The following is a 21,048-nucleotide window of genomic DNA, read 5'->3' as shown; positions in this document are numbered from 1 at the left end:
TACACACACCCATTAATGTGACCACCTCCTATGTTCAACGTCAGTGTGTAAAAACCAGTCAGAGACAGCAAGTGGCAACACTAGTAGTGTAGGGTATATAAACCGTATATGACGGTAGTATCTGTTCCGGAAAGAACAGTTACCGTGGATGACCATGCAGCTTTGCTAGAAATGAAATGACAATTAAATGGACACCCTAGCTGCAAACAGGTGTTGATGTACTTCATTGGGGACATGTTGAAAATGTGTGCCCCGACCGGGACTCGAACCCGGGATCTCCTGCTTACATGGCAGACGCTCTATCCATCTGAGCCACCGCGGGCACAGAGGATAGTGCGTCTGCAGGGACTTATCCCTTGCACGCTCCCCGTGAGACCCACATTCCCAACATGTCCGCACCACTACATTCGTAGTGCGCCTAATAGATGTGTTGTGGCGTAGCAAGACAGCCACGCCACGGAAGTAGCCGAAAGGCACGCGTTTAGTTCACGCAGGCAAGAGATAGGTCTGTAACAGGATACGTAATGAATGCTATAAAGAAAAGTACGTAGCTTCTGGAATACTTAACTTTAATCCATCCTTGGTACATCGCTATTGACGATATAAGTGAGACTCCATAGATACATGCAATGTTACTAATGGCGCCTTGCTAGGTCGTAGCCATTGACTTAGCTGAAGGCTATTCTAACTATCTGCTCTGCAAATGAGCGATGCTTCGTCAGTGTGCATCGCTAGCTACGTCGTCCGAACAACTGGGGCGAGTGCTATTCCGTATCTCGAGACCTGCCTTGTGGTGGCGCTCGGTCTGCGATCCCTGACAGTGGCGACACGCGGGTCCGACATGTACTAATGGACCGCGGCCGATTTAAAGCTACCACCTAGCAAGTGTGGTGTCTGGCGGTGACACCACAAGATGTTTGCCCATCATACTCATTACTCGTGGCAGATTAATCTACCAAGTCCCGTACGAGTTCGGGCATAACGTGTGCGTTCGCACAAGAAGGTCAATGGCCGGGAAGCCATGAGTCAGAGAAGTAAAGAGTATGATGGGCAAACATCTATTAGGCGCACTACGAATGTAGTGGTGCGGACATGTTGGGAATGTGGACCTCACGGGGAGCGTGCAAGGGATAAGTCCCTGCAGACGCACTATGCTCTGTGCCCGCGGTGGCTCAGATGGATAGAGCGTCTACCATGTAAGCAAGAGATCCCGGGTTCGAGTCCCAGTCGGGGCACACATTTTCAACATGTCCCCAATTAAGTACATCAACGCCTGTTTGCAGCTATGGTGTCCATTTAATTGTCATTTTATATAAACCGTGTCATGGAAGGGGGGGGGGGGGGGACGCGAGAAACAGTCAAGTCGTTGTTGTATTACGGAAACGAAGCGATTCATCCGACGTCAAAAAGGACATAATCAATGGCTTTCGCATTAAGACGATGGCTGTAATTTTCACTCCAATACCACAACTGGACGTCCACTGAGTAGCGCCAGGTGGGATATTCAGATGGATCACGTTTTACTCTCGATCGGACTGAAAGCAATCGCTCTGAAAGAGTAGTAGCTATGTTCTGGGGAATGTTTTCGTGGCATTTCCTGGATGATTTCATAATTCACTCCCTATTTGCAGTTTGCTTTTCCTCGGCACGATGGCGTCTATCAGCAGGACAATGCAATGCGTCACACTACTCGCAGTACTCGTGCGTGACCCGAAAAGTCCAGTATGAGTTTACCCTTCTCCTCAGATTTAAGCCCAATCGAGACAGCCTCGATCGGGCTGTTCACGTTATGGATCCTCATCCGAGAAACCTAACACAGCTGGCCACGACAGTGGAGTCAGCACGACTCGACACCCCTGCAGGTACCTTCCATAACCTCGATGACTCTCTTCCTGCACGTGTCGCAGGGTTCGGCGCTGCAAAAAGTGGTTATTCAGACTTTTGTCAGGCGGTCACTTCAACGTGACTGGACAGTGTATGTCAGATTCTTTCTATACCAGTATTTATCAACTGGTGATTCCCTAGAGTTACTGACAGCTTTCTTCTCCTCTTGGAATTAATGTATCTGAAGTTTGGTCACGTAAATGAGGTATCTTATCCAGTTAAATACATCTTTTGCATGGCAGTTGAATACTTCATGAGGTAGTGCAATTTATTGGCAACTTAGACGACAGTACAGGCATCCTGATTCGGTTGGAACTTTATACATTTTGATTTCGAAGACTGCCAGGTCAAATTAACTACATACAGATCAGAATACTATCACGATATGCCAAGTGAGACAGTGGTTTGGCTATTCAATATACAGGGTGGTCAGAAACAGCCTGGAAAGCTTGTAAGGGTTTTGGAAGGGTGGGATGTGCTGAGAAATAACTGTTAAGAAAAAAATCGATACGTTGTGCCGTTTCCGGCTAATTTAGCATTGAAGTTGGCGAATAAGACCGTCGTGCGCGCAAATTCAAGCTCCCGCCGGATACAATTACTGTCAGTTGTTCTCACAGCGCACGGTATTGCTCAGCCTCTGCGTAGTATTCGATCCTTACCACCGTCCCATGTGCAATATTTGTAACGCCCTCTTGTTTGGTTTTAGGAAACCAAACGAAAAACACGTTTAGAGACGCCGACTTTGGAGGGACGCTTGAATCTTCGCGCGCAGCGACCTGATTGGCCAACTTCAATGCTAATTAAATGGAAACGGCGCAACGCATGGAATTTGTTTCTTAGCAGTTATTTCTCAGTACAGTCTACACTGCAACACTCTTATAATATTTTCAGACTATTTCTGGTCACCCTGTACAGCCCCTCATTATCTCGCCCATTCTACAAGATAATGGAAAGAAACATACATAGTTGGTCGTTAAAATTGGAACACCATGGAAACAGTATCAAACAAATGGCCAATTGGCATGAAGTGCACTACATGTTGAACACGCAGCGCAAATGCGTCAACTATAAAGGTGTAACGTCACATGCATTCTGTATACAAGAAAAGGTTACGTAAAATGTTTGTTTGTTGGGAAAAGGTTGTGTTCTGCGTCGTGTAAGAAAGAGCAACGTCTACTAGCGCGTGTCAGAATCTGACAGCTCAAAATTGTGGTCTATCAGTGTTTGTTGTGTCGTGATATCGCTGTCCGCATTGTTTAGGATCCCACAACTGTAAAGTGAACGTGGAATCTAAGGTAAGAATCCACACTAACCACGACTTCTGGAGGACCACGGACTGTCAGCGTGGCGATTAATTTATTGTCTTCCCCGCGACAGAGAGGCGCGCCGACAGTGTTGCACCCAACGAGAACATTGGACAATTTAGACAAGTCTTCGACTACATAACACAGTAACCTCTGGTTCCTATGGTTCGCATAAAAGGCTATTTGGACAGGAAAATTTACATTTCTGACAAGTTAAGACCGATATCAGTGCTCTATGTTCGAAGTCTCCATTACGTTAACTATGAACCAGAAAACGCAAGAATGAATGTGGGCCGTGCTGCCCTGAGGTACCTCGATTCAGAGGCTGTTCGACTGTTGTCCTGCCCATCATATTCTATCGATCTCTTACCCACTGGAAACATCTCGTCATACGTTGTCGAGAGGATGGAATCCCACCACTGTTTATACACTACGATTCATGAGCATCGGCACACGGCTGAAGCAGCATGGGATGAGGTGCCTGTCTCTGTCGTTCAAGCTCGGCTCAGCTTGATGTGAAGCTGAGTTACAGACATTGTAGCAGACAGAGGTGGCAGCTCTGTGTACATACTATACTATTGGGCTGGTTCATAATTATGTAGCGTTTTTCCATGAGTTTAATAAACACAACGGAGGAACATTACAGAGACTTTAGTCGTGAGTAATATATTCTTCTCAGAGAATCAATTCGTAGTACACCACACCGCCGCCATTCCATCAGATGCAAAACATTGTCTTTTGTGCATCACGCAGGTCATTGTGCGATGAGTTGCTGCTTTATTTGGGCTCAAATATTCTTTTCTTCATGTTAGCAAAAAGACACCACTCCTCGTCACCAGTAGTGATGTAGGATAGGAATCGTCGGTGCTGTTCACAAGCCAGTTCATGACTAGCAAGCAGAGTTCTGATTTCTCCGCATGTCATTCCATTTTCTAGCGTCCACAACTCAACTCATCATCTCCAAATGACGAAAATGTCAAGATGTATTCTCAAATAGCTACATTAAACTACAAATAAAAAATGAATACTGATAAATAAACCCATAGCAACCGGAATATCAACATCCAAAACAAAAGCGCTGCGATACCGTTCGTCACAAGCGACTATTAATCAAATTGCGTGCATATGAAGTATCGTCTCAGTTGTGTGACTCAGAAAGGTCACAGTCCGTAGTGATAAAATCATCGAGTAGAACAGAAGTGATATCTGGAGTTCTGCGAGGTAGTGTCATAGGCCATCTGCTGTTCCTGATTTACATAAATGATCTAGGTGACAATCTGAGCATGCCCCTTACGTTGTTTGCAGATGATGCTCTGATTTACCGTCTAGTAAAATCATCAGACGATCAATTCCAATTACAAAATGATCTAGAGAGAATTTCTGTATGGTGCGAAAAGTGGCGATTGGCACTAAACAAAGAAAAGTGCGAGATCATCCACATGGGTACTAAAAGAAATCCGATAAATTTTGGGTATACGACCAATCGCACAAATCTAAAGGCTGTTAATTCGACTAAGTACCTAGGAATTACAATTACGAGCAACTTAAATTGGAAAGACCATATAGAAAATATTGTGGGGAAGACGAAACAAAGACCGCGCCAGAACACTTAGAAGATGTGACAAACCCACTAAAGGGACAGCTTACACTACACTTGTCCGTCCCCTGCTGGAATATTGCTGAGCGGTGTGAGATCCTTACCAGGTAGGATTGACGGGGGACATCGAAAAGTGCAAAGAAGGGCAGCCCGTTTCATATTATCGCACTATTGGGGTGAGAGTGTCACTAATATGATACGCGAGTTGAGGTGGCAGTCACTGAAACATAGGCGGTTTTCTTTGCCGCGAGATCTATTTACTAAATTTCAATTACCAACTTTCTTTTCCGAATGCGAAAATATTTTGTTGACACCCCCTACGTAGTGAGAAATGATCATCATAATAAAATAAGAAAAATCAGAGCTCTAACCGAAAGATTTAGGTGTTCCTTCTTCCCACGCGCCATTCGGGAGTAGAATGGTAGAGAAGAAGTATGAAAATGTCTCAATGAAACCTCTGCCAGGCACTTACGTGTGAATTGCAGAGTAACCATGTAGCTGTAGATGTAGATTATGCAGCAACCTTATGTAAACTCTCGTAGTTTGTTATCCTTCCTAATGTAGTAACCGGTGCAATTAAATATTTTAGTGTAATATTCAACTAGCGGATCTGTTTCTCCTTTCCAGGTTCTCTTTATAACTTGTCTCTGTAATGATTCTCTGGAGTATTACTGTAGAAAAACAACATAACAAATGAACTGAAATTACACAAGGAAACAAAATCATCAATCCGAACAGAATGTCTCAAGATTTAACACTGTAACGCGTTGGTTAGAGAGAATATAAACAGTGTGTCGGAAGAAACGTTGGGAGGGGAGAGTGGCTCGTGGTTCAGTGGACGCCAATACTAAACAAGTTTTAACCACATTTATTTACAACTAAATTCAATAAATCACGGTGCATATATAAAAGTAAAACACAAGGAAAGTGACCAGTTCTCAGTCCACAAATGCGCTTTAACGTAATATCGAGCATAATACGCTAAACAGTAAAATTCCTGCCCTTCAAAATTACCTTAGCTTTACAATAACAAGGAGGATACAAAATAAAAGCCAACCGTACCACTAATAACTGTACACGTACAAGCTAGAAGGAATGACAAGATAAGTAAAACAGCAAGGTCCTATCCGAGGATACAATATCCAAACTTAAACCAGCTGGAGCCGACACACCATGCCCCAAAGCTTATAATAATGCAGCTAATAAACAAGCGAAAGAGTAAACAGTAATTAAGACACAGTGACCCATACGCCACAACATTGGCCAAAGGACAAAATAAATCAGACCAGTAATTCAACAAAGTGCAGCAATCTTGAGTCAGGAACGTAAAACAGTTGAGAATAATGTAGGGTGTATCGTAAGGGTTTACTTCACACAGAATCTTCTCCTACTGAACTTATTTTAGATAATAGAGCCAGGCCCTGCACCTGTCCCGTAGTTACGGCAGTAAAACTAGCGCAGCTTAAGCTAAAACAACCAGACCAGGCGTCTGCACATCCTAGTTTCAGCCGAGCATCTCTGATACGATACTCTTCTCATGCGCCACCGTCCAAGAACACACACCACAATTAACCTCTACTTGTGTCTCATCAGCACCACTTTCCCTAGAGCCAAGAGCCAGGCACCTACCGCTCGCCCAGCACAGCAACCGATGTCTCGATATCAGGTCGCTTCAACTCAGGCCCAAACTCCAATGGGCTGCCTCAGTTGTTGGCCACGCGACTTCGCAGCTCCATTTTCTTGGCAGACACTCGTCTGGAGTTGCCTCCTTTTTCTGCTTCCTTGCTAGCACTCCAGATGTTTCACCAGCAAACACCAGAGAGCTTGGTTTCTCTTGGAAGCAGCGCCAGGCATCAAGAACAGCCTACGCTGTTTGCAAGACCACTCAGGGTGTATATCCCTTGCCGTCACCAGAAGGTCTGTCTAAGACTTGACCATGTCTCCTTTAGCTTTCAGTCCCCACGACGACAGTGGCTCCCCTGTCCTCTATACATACAGGGTCGACAGCAGCCAACTAACCCTTTCTTCACAGATGCTGTTGCTTGCTGGCCTGAACCAACCATTCCATAAATATTACATTTAGGAAGGTATCATCCCAAATTATGAACAAGTAAACAAGAAAGATATTATGATAACAGAAACTTAAGAAAATATAATATTGCCCAACGTAATGTTGCGTAAATAGTGGAAATCACGTACATGAATTAAAGTGACTGTGATGTGTATTAGGACAAGAGCTACATTTAAGGACAGGTATCTCAGTAGCAGGTTAGGGGACCACACCACAAAGTGGCCCTCACCGCAAAAATTTAACATACACTGACGGAAAAAAATCGCAACACGGGGAAGGAGTTGTGCGACATAAAAGAAAGATGGTAGGCGTGTTTCTACTCTGAAAGATGATGTCTATCCAACTTCCGCAATAGTCGCATAAGAGTAGCCCTAGTAGCGCCACAATGAGGATGCAAATCAGTTTTGCCTTCAATTCAAGCTGTAAAAGTCGTGAACATTAGTTACCTTTGAGACTGGACGTGGTGAGTTGATGTTAGTCAAGATTGCCTTTAAAGGCGACAAAGAAGCCATTGTCAATACCTCACTGACTTTGAAGAAGGTCGAGTAATAGGCTACGAGAAGCTGGGTGTTCCTTCTGTGATACTGCAAAAAGTCTTGGTAGGATTGTAGACACTGTACATATTGCTGATAGCGGTCGTCGCGGGGATGTACGGTCGCAAGAAGACCGGGCTCTGGACGGACAAGAGGCACCACAGGGAGGGAAGACCATCGTGTTCGGTGTAGGGCTCTGGCGCATAGTACTACATCTGCAGCAGCCATTTGAGCAGCAGCTGGCACCACAGTGACAGAATGACCTGTTACAAATCGATTAATTCAAGGACAGGTCCGAACCAGACGCCTTCTAGCGTGCATTCCACTGACCTCGAACCACCGTCATTTGCGACTTTGGTGCTGCCAATCGAGAGCTCATTGGAGGGCAGGATGGAGGTCTGCTGTCTTTACTGATGAAAACTGGATCTGCTTCGTGTCAGTGACGGCCGTATGTTGTTTAGGAGGGCATCGAACCTACCTGTCTGCGTATTAGACACACTGGACTTGGTCTCCGGTGCGATTCCGTGTGGCAGCAGGAGTAGCGATAATCCCAGATACCCTGACTGAAAATTTGTACGTCAGTCTGGTGATTCGACCTGTTGTGCTGCCATTCATGGCCAGCATCCCAGGGGGTGTTTTCCAACAGGATAACGCTCGCCCACGTACCACTGTTGTAACCCAACATGCTCTACAGAGTGCCGACATATAGCCGTCTTCTATTTGATCACCAGACCGGCCTCAAATCTATCACACATGAGACATCATCGGATGACAACTGCAGTGTCATTCACAACCAGCATTAACCGTGCCTGTGCAGACCCAACAAGTGCAACAGGCTTGGATCTCCATCCCACAAACGACATCCGACATCTGTACAACGCCATGCAAGCATGTCTGGCAGTTACAGCGGTTATTAATGTACCAGAATGTCATATTTTCAAAGGCTTATCTCGCGCTTACATTAACCTGTGGTCTTGCAATATCAATCACTTTTCTGTGGGCAGCTGACGTGAATTGAATCAACATTCATCAGCGTTCACTTCTCCAACTCAGTTGCCACTCCCTTCAAATTCCCAGAGGTGTTCAGTCAAATGCACGGTACTTGATTCAGCAAAACTGGTAAGGTTTTTAACCAAGACGACTGGTTGCAGCAATTTTTGAAAACTTTTGTTCATCACAGTCGATGTGTTCCATATCCATAATGAATGAATGTTTTAGAATTTTAATGGGATGGTTAACGGAATTATGGTATTTTGAGATCAGTTAGACATCACGAAAATCAGATTTCTTCCGTGGTCTATTTCATCCAAAGCAAAACCCATGAAACGTCTGAGATATTTACCTTAAAATCAAGGTCGATCTAAGAGTACACTTGTCACTTACGAACAAAAACAGCAGGGGGGAAAAGTTATTCTCAAAGCTCCATTTGATCAAAAACAGCATTTGAGCGTCCATGTTTGAAGACAGGTTTAATATTTTGGTGTCGCTCAGTATCGAAAGTGGCACTTTATAACAACCAAGTTATGAAGATTTATACGTAAATAGCTGCGAAGGGTAGGCGGAAACCAGTCAGCCAATATGATTAAGTAAAACTTCCATTTTAAGGCTGTGTTACTATAGGACGGTATTTTTATTCAATACAAGGAAACTTTGCTTAGCTGATACATTGCATTTGCCTAACAAACATGTTTTCTTACAACTTCAACACGTTATTTTTGAAATTGAAATAGTAATTTTTGTATGGATATAAATCGCAACTTTTTTTAAAAAAATGTTTGTTCACAGTATTTTTAATAAATCGTGTGGCCTCACTACCCAATCTTATTCAATTATATAATAATCATTAAGGGTTTCTTATTAGAAGATTTCTCTAAAACTATAATTTTATGTGTTACTCATCAAAAAGTTTGCCCTGATAATGTTCGGAGCTCAGGGGCCTAGAGGTCCAAACATCCTAAAATGTAGACCACAACCAATCAGAGAAAAACAGACCCAGCAGGAGCAAAACTGAATCTGAATTAGATGCGACCAATATTCATGAGCAAAGACTTTAACGAAAAGTTTGTTGTTCATTGGCTCGCATGGATCAGGATTCAATTCCAAGTAAAAGTTTCACACATAACAGTCATTATTAACGCAGTTGTTAAAGAGTTTAGCTGTCGAGTCTGTTCTCAGCAGCCGCCGGCCTCGCACAGTAGTCGTGCAGTGAGAGAATTGCAACAGGTTAAATAGACATACACTGCTTTTGCAGGTGTCGGTTATACACGCGAGTAAAGGAATGCCAACACATTCGGGTTTTTTCTCTGCCTTGACAAAAAAAATTATTTTGAATAATATTCGTCACTAATAAGGTGGCAGCTTCTTCTTATATATCATTACTGTAATTGTATCATATTCCTGTAAACATCAACGAATTAGGATACTATAATTTGCTGCCGTCTTTTAGATAATACATGTCTTCGGAGGACAAAACTACGGTAAAAGAGAGATAGCTCAGTCAGGCGAGTTCTGTGCCTCATCATAAGGATTAACGAAGCGGCGCAGATCGGCAGAGGCCGTCTTCTTTGATTGAAGCAGAAGTTCGACCGGCAACGTACTCATTCCGAATTCTCGTCATGTTTTCGTGCTCCTACATTTCGTTCCCTTGGCAGCGACTGAGCCTGCCTGAGCAGTAACAATATTAACATGACGTTCTTTTGCTGACAGCGGTGTAACGTTGGACGAACACAAACGCTCAATGAGGTACGACAGTTTTCGAACATTCAAACATAAATGATCAGTAATTACGAACGGAAAGTCTAAAACGCTGTGAGTTGTGGTGTTATAGCTCTTAGCAATAAGCTTATAGTTTGGTTTTCTGTATTACATTTATTTTTCTTTCAGATATCTTTAAACAGTGGGCAGAATTTCATTTTTAAACGCATATTTCCATTAAGGGGTGTAGCAATTTGTGCAGATTCGTAACAACATACTACACGCGCCGTCGAGGTGATTAACGTAATGCAGTCGTGGGCTGGGCTGGGCTGGGCTGCCTCCACAGTGGCTGAGAGCTGAGAGGCTGCGCCATTGTCCTGGCTGTGCCTGCGGCTGCCCGTGTGGGGTCGCCTCATCGGCATGCAGGCCAGCCAGTCTGCTTTCAGGGCACTGCACTTCCTACACGTCTTAACGGACATGCAAGTAGTTACAGAACGGATTAGCCCGCTATCGGTAACGTCATTAACTAAAGTTTTCATCTTCTTCGTCGCTGAGACGACGAGAAATTGTGTTAATACTCGTCTCGAATTTTATATAATTGTTTCTCATCGAAGAAGTTCTCATATACTGTCGGTTCAATATACACTCCCGTGATGAAAATTGGTACATTCTTTTAGAGGTTTCCAATTCACTCAAGATTTACCGTTGCAGCAGTGTACATGGCGTACATGGCATGATTAGATTTACGTATGAATAGCGCAAGCGGTTCTGAGGTATCAGGTACGGACACATGCTGAAACATCCATATTGATACGCGGTGTAGCCTCCCCTGACTCAGCATATCGGAAAGTCAATACAACCTTCGGTGAAATTAAAAGCGAGAGTGGTAACGTTAACAGTGCAACGCGAATTCCACTTTGAAATGCAGAGGAGAGAGTGGATAGTTGGAAAGAGTACATTGAAGGTTTATGAGCGGAAATATTTGTCTGATGTGATAGAAGAAGAAACAGTAGTCGATTTAGAATAGCTACGGAATCCACTATTAGAATAATAATTTAAAAGAGCTTTGGAGGACTTAAGATCCAAATAAGGCAGAAGGGTTAGATAACACTCCATCAGAATTTTTGTAATCATTGGTGGAAGTGGCAACAAAACGACTATTCACAATTGTCTGTAGAATGTATCAGTCTGGTGACGTATCATCCCTTTCGGGAAAATATCCACATTATCTCGAAGACAGCGAGAGCTGACAAGTGACAGAATTATCGCACAATAAGCTTAACAGCTCAAGCATTCAAGTTGCCGACGAGAGTAATTTACAGAAAAATGGAAAAGAAAATTGTTGTATGACGATCAGTTTGGCTGTAGGAAATGTAAAGGAACCAGAAAGGCAATTCTGACATTGCGGTTGATAATAGAGGCAAGACTAAAGCAAAATCAAGACCCGTTCATAGGATTTGTTGATCTGCAAAAAGCATACGACAATATAAAATGGTGCAAGATGTTCGAAATTCTGAGAAAAATAGGGGTAAGCTGTAGAGAGAGACGTGTAATATACAATATGTACAAGAGCCAAGAGGGAATAATAAGAGTGGACGATGAAGAACGAAGTGCTCGTATTAAAAAGGGTGTAAGACAAGGATGTAGATTTTCGCCCCTACTGTTCAATCTGTACATCGAGGGAGGAATGGTGGAAATAAAAGAAAGGTTCAGGAGTGGAGGTGATAGAATTCGCTGATGACATCGCTATCCTGAGTGAAAGCAAAGAAGAGTTACGTGATGTGCTGAACAGAATGAACAGTCTAATAGTACAGACTGTGGATTGAGAATAAATCGAAGAAAGACAAAGGTAATAAGAAGTAGCAGAAATGAGAACAGAGAAACTTAACATCAAGATTGATGGTCACGAAGTAGATGAATTTAAGGCATTTGCTACCTAGGCAGCAAAATAACCAATGACGGACAGCAAGGAGGATATCAAAAGCAGACTAGCATAGGCAAACAGTGCATTCCTGGCCAAGAGAAGTCTACTAACATCAAACATAGGCCTTAATTTGATGAAAAAATTTCTGAGAATGTACTCTTGGAGCACAGCACTCTGTAGTAGTGAAACATGGACTGTGAGAAAGCCGGAACAGAAGAGAATCGAAGCATTTGAGATGTGAATTTACAGACTACTGTTGAAAATTAGGTGGTCTGATAAGGTAACGAATGAGGAGGTTCTGCGCACAATCGGAGAGGAATGGAATTTGTGGAAAACAATGGCAAGGAGAAGGGTCAGGATGACGGGACATGTGTTAAGACATCAGAGAATGACTTCCAAGTTACTAGAGAGAGCTGTAGAGAGCAGAATGTGTAGAGGAAGACACAGATTGGAATACGTCCAGCAAACAACTGAGGAGTAGGTTGCAAGTGCTACTCTGAGATGAAGAGGTTGGCACAGTAGAGGAATTCGTGGTGGGCCGCATCAAAACAGACAGAAAACTGATAACTCAAAATAGAAAGAAAATAAAAAAACGGTCCAACCGATATGGTCACGAGCCCAGGAGCGACACTGCGGGCGATGTGGTGCTTTTAGTATAGGTATGCGCTTCGGTATTCTGCTGCTATAGCCCAGTATCACCAAATTGCGTTGCATTAACGTAGCGGATAAGTTCATCGTCCCACATTGATTTCTGCGCTTATTTCACGCAGTGTTGCTTTTCTGTTAACACGGAGAACTCTATGGAAACCGCGCAGCTTTCGGTCTATAAATGAAGGCTGTCGGCCACCGTATTCTTAGTTGTCAGAGATAATGGCTGAAATTTGATCTTTTCTGCACACTGTTGACACTGTGGATCTTAGAGTATTGAATGCCCTAACGATTTCCGAAATGGAATGTCCCATGCGTCAAGCTCCAATTACCATTCCCGGTTCACACTGTGTTAATTCCAGTCGTGCGGCCATAATCAGGTCGGAAACCATTTCAGATGAATCACCTGAGTACAAATGACACATTCTCCAATACACTACCCTTTCATACCTTGTGTGCGCGATACTACCGCCATCTGTATATGTGAATATCGCTACCCCATGAATTTTTCCTTCTCACAAGGGAACCTCCCCATCGCACCCCCCTCAGATTTAGTTATAAGTTGGCACAGTGGATAGGTCTTGAAAAACTGAACACAGATCAATTGAGAAAACAGGAAGAAGTTGTGTGGAACTGTGAAAAAATAAGCAAAATATACAAACTGAGTAGTTCATGGAAGATAGGCAACATCAAGGACACTGGGAACGCAGGAGCGTTGTGGTCTCGTGGTAACGTGAGTAGCTGCGGAACGGAAGGACCTTGGTTCAAATCTTCCATCGAGTGAAAAGTTTAATTTTTTATTTTCAGTATATGTGACAAACTCTTATGTTTCCATCACTTTTTTTGGGAGTGATTATCACATTCACAAGAAAACGTAAATCGGGCAAGGTAGAAGAATCTTTTTACCCATTCGCCAAGTGTACAAGTTAGGTTGGTCGACAACATATTCCTGTCATGTAACGCTCATGCCGTCACCAGTGTCGTATAGAATATATCAGATGTGTTTTCCTGTGGAGGAATCGGTTGACCTATGACCTTGCAATCAAATGTTTTCGGTTCCCATTGGAGAGGCACGTCCTTTAGTCTACTAATCGCACGGTTTTGCGATGCAATCGCATAACACAGACACTAAACTTATTACAGTGAACAGAGACGTCAATGAACGAACGGACAGATAATAACTATGCAAAAATAAAGAAAGTAAAATTTTCACTCTAGGGAAGACTTGAACCGAGGACCTCTCCTACTGCAGCTGCTCACGCTACCACGGGACCACGGCGCTCCTGGGCTGCCAGTCTCCATGATGTTGTCTATGTGACCCATGGGCTACTCGGTTTGTATATTTTGCTTATTTTTTCACAGTTCCACACAACTTCTTCCTGTTTTCTCAATTGATCTGTGTTCAGTTTGTCAAGGCTTATCCACTGTGCCAACTCATAACTAAATCTGAGGGGGGTGCGATGGGGAGGTTCCCTTGTCAGTGTATGGATATGTGGCTAAGCGAATTCCAAAACTTTTCTCCTTAGTAGGAAAAGGATATGTCACCAACTGGAGCGGTCAGCTGTGGGCAAGAATTTATGGACGTTCGACAATATGTGGGGCCAGTTTCGAATGGCTCGTCCACGCACTACCGGCTATGGAGTGGGTTGGGCCGTTATTTTTCATATATATGAGATGATTTATCTACAATGACGTCGTTAGAGGCGGTTGACAAGCTCGGATTGGCTCCGTGATTTTTTTAAAGGTACCATCCTTACACGGTTTTAGGGAAACAGTGGCAAACCCAAATTGGAATAGTAGGACGGGCATTAAACCTATCGAATGCAATTCCAGTGGCTTGCAGCAGCGCGCCCATTTTCGGTGTGGCAACTTTAGGGCCACAGGGGTCTCTACGACCTTCAGCTAAGCGTTCTTCATATTTTACACTGTTTTCATTGAGACACATTTTATAATAGGTCTTAAATCTAGTTTGAAATGTGATAACGTCGCGCAAACAGTAATAGCCAACAGAAAAAATACGAAATTTATATTTGTTTATGAGAAGGAATAAATAAAGCTAATGTCTGTGCAGATAGATTTACACTGGCTGTGGACGACAATACATCTGAGGAAAGACGTGTGAGGAGGAGAAAGGAGTAACGTGGAAGAACGCAAAAGTGGAGAGACGAAAAATATACATCGTGACTGACTAAGAACAGAAAAGGAGAAGAAATGTAAGAAGGAAAAGAAATGAGCATTGTCTACTCTGAGACAATTTTTTAGAATAAAGATATGGATTTGACGGAACAAAGCGCTTCACTTTTCGTCTTAAATGAAAGAGGATATTGCACTTAGAGGGCGAGGTAGCTTGTTCCAGAGGCGGACAGCAACAATGAAGGATGTTTTATGGGTGGGCCAGCTACGATAACTAGCAGTGATCTGACGTTAAAAGTACTGGTGTACTTGCACACTGAGGAGCCGATGAAGTGAATATAGCTAGTGGTTGTTATATAACTGACGGAGTCAAAAGAGGCCGATATTGCTGTAGTAAAGTAAATAAATATTCATGTTTCTGTCTAGAGTTTTCTTTACTAATGCCATGTTGGATTACGTGGCAAAATTGGTGATTCGGAACAACGAACGACTTCACAAGTTTAAATTTCACATCGTGAGGAAATACGTTCGCTAATCTCAGGAGAGAATAGAGGCAAGCAGAACGCTTTCTGTACGTGGCGACAGTATTTTCTGTCCAGATCAGATGCTCTTCCGTAGGATGCATTCAGATTTGCTCATCCACAGGATGTATTCAGATTTGCTCATCCCTAGGAAGTATACAGATTTATGTTATTTTTCATTATTTTCTCCTAATTAGCACATTTAATTGTGTCATAATTAATCATCAACCTATCTAGGTAAGTATAAATAAACTGAATTTTCTGGTCTTGGATAATACTGTTACTGTGATCCCAGAATGACATGCAGCTGTTTGTCAAACTCTGTCTTACCCTTAGGAGTCTGTAGCCTAATTAATTCTATTGTGCTATTATCTTGCACTATGGCGCTTGTGTCGGGTATCGCATATATACTGCCCGACAAAAAAAGGTGAGCACTGCAAAAGAGAAGAGGAAAATAATGAAACTTCACAGGTTGAGATTGTAGGTGATGTTATTCCAGTGATTACAAAATCGAGGCAAATTTACAAAGAAACTGGCAGTATGATATCACTTATCAGTATGACGTTGCACTCCCTCCGACCCCGACACATGCATTGATTCAGTTGCGAAGAGTGGCATAAAAAGGTTGAATTCTTTCCCGAGGCAACCTGGCCCACAGCACCTGTAACTGGTGCTTGATATCGTGGATAATGCCACTAAGACGTCCACCTCGATCTCATACTGTCGACAGAAACACGTATCGTGTGTGGACAAGCATTGTCCTGTTGAAAAATTGCATCACATTGTAGTTGCATGAGAGGTAACACGTGAGTATGCAGGATATTCGTGACTTCTTATTATGGTGTCAGAGATCCTTCAATCACTACCAGCCTAGACCCGAAGTCATACCCGATTGGTCTACTCACCATTACGCTAGGAGTAACACCGCAGTGCCTTTCCAAAACGCTGATAGAACGGGACCTCTCTCCAGGTCACCGCCACACTCGCCGTGAATTGTCGTCCGGGATAGTGACAAAACCTCGATTCATCGCCGGACATAACACGACGCCATTCATCACGCTTTCCGGTCAAATGCAGTCGTCTGTATTATGGTGTTAACGGCAGCCTACGCATGTGCTCGTAATTCCCTGTTTTGTCTCTGACCAGTGATGGGGGAAACACAGAATGTTGCAAGAAGTGCACTACTTGTTCTCAGCTAGCAGGCGCACATGAGATGGGGTTACGATGTGCTTGGTGGACAATACGGCGATCCTCTCTTGTGGCGATCAGACATTGGCGACCTATACCTTGACGAAGAGCATGCCCTTGCATAGTAACATCGGGCCACTGTCCAATACGAATGCCTCACAAATCTAGATATTGAACCTTTCGACCAGCCGGCGAAGTGGAGACCCTCAATGAGGGCCCTTCCAAACCCTGCCAGAAGCTGACAACACTTTCTGACAAAAGTACGCGGCATCTCCGTGCCGTTCGTAGTGATCACTCGGCATATGACGCTGTTCACGCTTATATTTCCTACCAGACAGGGTAACAGGCGAAACACGAACACTAATGCAATCTATTGTCACAGAGAATTGCCGTTCCAACCATCTACAGTTCCGCCGATGGTTTGTAAATGCACGAAGTTACCTTGGCTTCCGCCCACGTTTCCTGAGTGGCTGACTTTATTTTTCAGGCAGTCTAAATACTACCCAGCAGCAAATACCCTTAAGCAAAGGCTACTGCAGAGGTAATTTATCCGTTAAATTCCTGAAACATTTCTTGGAGGCTCGACATTCCGTGTTCAAAATTATCAGTACCTTCATAAAGAATGTGAAAGGATTGCTACTCTTGCGTGTTTAATACTTGATCTCACAAATTAAGATAAATGTTTTGTAACAATACTTTAGTTATATGAGGAAGATAGTCATCATATCATCATCATAAACCTCGCGGGTTCCGGTAAGCTGTAGGAAATACTTGAAAATTAAGACTTTGCAGAACACCTTGTGCAATTTGTTAAAAGCCTATACAACTAAACCTCCATTCTCTTATAAAATTCCTACAATAAGAGCGTGAGGCATATAATTATTTAAGCGTAAAGTAAGTTTCTGCCTATCCGCAGCCTTAATTAACCTGTAATTTGATAGGCGACACGGTGAAGCAATGCAAATCAGTATCTTCAGCAGATTTTTCAATCCAATAACGAAGCTATTAATATCTCACTCCTTGTCGATGACTAGACTGTTATCACTTCCTCTGAAGGTAATTTGCGGAAGGCAGCTCCTCTACAGAATAACGTAGTAAAAACATTCAAGTAAGAAATCTTAAAAACTAAAACAAAAGTTATGAGGTTTAAGAAACAAGAAATTAAAAGATCATAAATAGCATCTGTCTCAAACAAATATCAAATTTTAGTTACCTAATCCTGGTGTGCCAGTTGAAAATATTTGCCATGCCGAGACTGGAACACGGATTTTTTTTTTTTTTTCATCTTGCGAGCAGCTGCCGCAACTCTAAGGCCAGACTCAAACCCTCACTGTGATTGACGTTTCTAGCTATGATTTCAGAACGTTACTACTAGTTGTTCGCCCACGAAGTCATATTCATTACACTGCAGGTGCAGCGTATCTCAACGGTTTACGCTGACATTGTTTTATGCAACTGAATCTTCAACGATTTCATCGCCATCGAAACATTCATTTTATTTCAATCCATTTAATGCATTTCATTACTTATGCTACAAAATGAATACAACGGCGACTTCGAGAGAACTTTAGCTAGCTTCTCACAAAGGTATGCCACTAAAAGAACAACATTCTCGAAAATCTGCCTCACAAAGACCAAGGTGAAATTTAAGAGAATGGCAGTCTGAGCCCTTCTGTATAGCAGCGAAATATTGTTCCCGGAAACCAGTAACAAGGGTAGAATTCGAACCACATAAATGACGTTTCTGAGAGCGATTAATCAAAGGTAGCAACAGACTGGATCGTTTTTCCAATGAAGACATCAGAAGTAATTTGAAAATCTTCTCATCAGTAAAATCAAATAAAAATTCTAAGAACAGAAGCAGAAAAGGCGCGACCGTGTACTTCTGATTGGACAACGAGCGGAAGCCAAAACAGTCTCCCGATGGGCAAAATATCGGAAAATATGTGTGAGTAAATGTAATGTATAAGGTTAATCGAACACACAAAAATATTACAGATCAACTCTGTGCTAAGTTTGCAACAATAGCGGGTGCACATGCAGTAATCTAATGAAAGCAAATGTAGAGGAATCAAATATTACAAGTACGGAGCGTATTATCTGAACAGTTCATTCCGCATCGAGTTAGCTACGTAAATACCGCTGTATGATCTGAATTCCACTCTTGTCAAGTGGTCTGATGTGCGTCAGGAGCGAGCATTTTTAAATATGAGAGCTCTCTACACCGAATGTCAACAGTGTCGTAGTACACGAGCCACACTACTTCAGAACAAGTGTCGAATATAAATCCAGAAATAGGTGTTATTTGAAAATCGCGAAAAAGCGCTATTCGATACAACTGGCAGTTGATTTTTCTCGCAGCCTAAAAGTTTAATCATTCAATTACCATTATCTTATGCGTGCGGGCGTGCGTAGCGGTATTTGGAATTTCAGCCATCAGACACATGCACATATACGAACAGTGAAGAATATCTTTAATCAAAAAGCACTATTAAAAATAATTAAAAGATGATTGTCAACAAAGCACAAGACAATGGATTCAACATCAACAACAACAACACACTACATACACTATTAGAAGGAAAATACAGACAGAAAGCAGAAAAATTAAAATCATTCAGATATACAAACACATAACAATAACATGCATACTCGCACCAGAACACACGAGGCAAAACGCAAAATGGCATACTATAATTCATGACAACGAACTCACAGACAAGATCAATGACATCTTCAAAAAATGTTAAGTTAATATATCCTTCAAGACTAGAAACATAATACAAAACCTAAAAACTGACGGAAGAGGAAGGCAAATACAACAGTTTATGAATACATGAATTAACATGTAACAGCTGCAACTCTAAATATATTGGATTGACTACAAGAAATTATAATAACAGATACAAAGAATACATGAGGACACTGAAGAGTGAATGTGCCCACACCACATATGCAGAACATCTAGTGAACTAAAATCCTTATCACATTGTGATAAAAGCAGACATGGTCGTCTTAAGTCATAACAAGCAAAGTAAGGGAATACTCAATCCAAATGGGCCGGCCGGTGTGGCCGAGCGGTTCTAGGCGCGCCAGTCTGGAACCGCGAGACTGCTACGGTCGCAGGTTAGAATCCTGCCTAGGGCATGGATGTGTGTGATGTCCTTAGGTTAGTTAGGGGACTGATGATCTCAGATGTTAAGTCCCATAGTGCTCAGAGCCATTTGAACCATTTTTCAATCCAAATGAAGACCGTTTCATACAGAAGGCCGAAAACAAAAATGGAAATATGCTCAATGACCAAAAGAACAAAACAGAAGAACAACATTCAAACTGGTACACAGTTTACCATAAAATACACACACTCGACTTCCATAGTTCCCAAGATTCCTCAGTAAGCCCTAAAGCATTCGTGCAAGAGAATGTGCAGTGTGCTACAGTACAGGTTACGAGTAAATCAGTGTGTAAACGTAACATGTCAACTGGAAGAAACCTGTACTACGTGAATATAGTACACACAGAACAGCAGAGGATGCATGAATAAAATTAAAAAATACAATCATGTAGCTGTAAATACAAATAGCTTGATTTAAATGACCTGCCAAGAACCACTACCAATCTCAAATTAAAATATATGCCTATAATTAAATAATTTCCTTTACGTTATAGACTACTAAAGATACCTAGTATGGTTAGGTAAAACACACGTCGTGCGAACAAATAAATTCAGTTCAAAGAGACGAATTTTTTCTTATCTGTTTGGTAAAGCATACTTGAAGCAGCAAGTGAGGAGAAAGGGCTGCAACTATTAGTAAGTATTTACTTTATTTCGTTTCACACACTTAGCCAATTTCGGCCCTACAGAGCATTCCCAGATGAAATATACAAAATAGCACATCACAAATACAGCAAATTTATCTTTGGATTACCAACAAACAAAACATATTTTCAAAGAGGACAGCCTAAATTTCGTTATTGTAAATGGCATCAACATAACGCAGTCTGTCCGACTACTTAGCAGCGGACATGGCAGCTCCGGGAGCGAGAACATACATGTTCAAGCGTCACAATTAAAAGAAAATTTTTACTGAATACGGTAATGGTCACCACTGAATGTTCTGCCACGTTCCTAGACAATGTATGTGTTCGCTTTCATAGTTACACACCATCAATTCTGTACCTGTAGGAAGCAAACAAAGCAAAGATATAGTATTATATATCGGTGTGTTCACAAATCGATACATGACCCAGAAATTTATTACATAACACATATTTATATCTATTGGCATATTTGACGTTCGAATCTCAACAGACAACTTTAATGTGAATTGTGTTTCTAAAGTAGTAAATGTGTCTGCAGATTAAGGTAGAACTGGGAAAAGTGAGACACAATGTTCATCGTTTCATTGGGACATAAATAAATCCCATATGCGATGCATACAGTTATAACTAAAAACAAGTGAGTATATAGACAGATATACACAGATAAATATGACAAATAAAGCTTACGATAGCAAGGAAGCAAAAAGGTGCAGAACTTCCTTGACAAGC

General features: G+C 42.2%; 1 protein-coding gene and 1 non-coding gene across 2 annotated transcripts in view; one reads left to right on the top strand and one right to left on the bottom strand.

Annotated features, from left to right (window-relative positions):
* LOC124607270 (elevenin-Vc1-like) overlaps window positions 1-21,048 on the top strand; it is a 328,738-nt gene that overhangs the window by 123,315 nt on the left and 184,375 nt on the right. The gene's annotated exons all lie outside the window — the stretch shown is intronic.
* Trnat-ugu lies at window positions 249-323 on the bottom strand. The gene has a single exon. It is a non-coding gene; the product is annotated as a tRNA-Thr (tRNA).

Source organism: Schistocerca americana, chromosome 3 (genome assembly GCF_021461395.2).
Source record: "Schistocerca americana isolate TAMUIC-IGC-003095 chromosome 3, iqSchAmer2.1, whole genome shotgun sequence".
NCBI classification, from domain to species: Eukaryota; Metazoa; Arthropoda; class Insecta; order Orthoptera; family Acrididae; genus Schistocerca; species Schistocerca americana.
The sequence above is the reverse complement of the archived record's forward strand: the minus strand, read 5'-3'. Positions and strand labels throughout refer to the sequence as shown.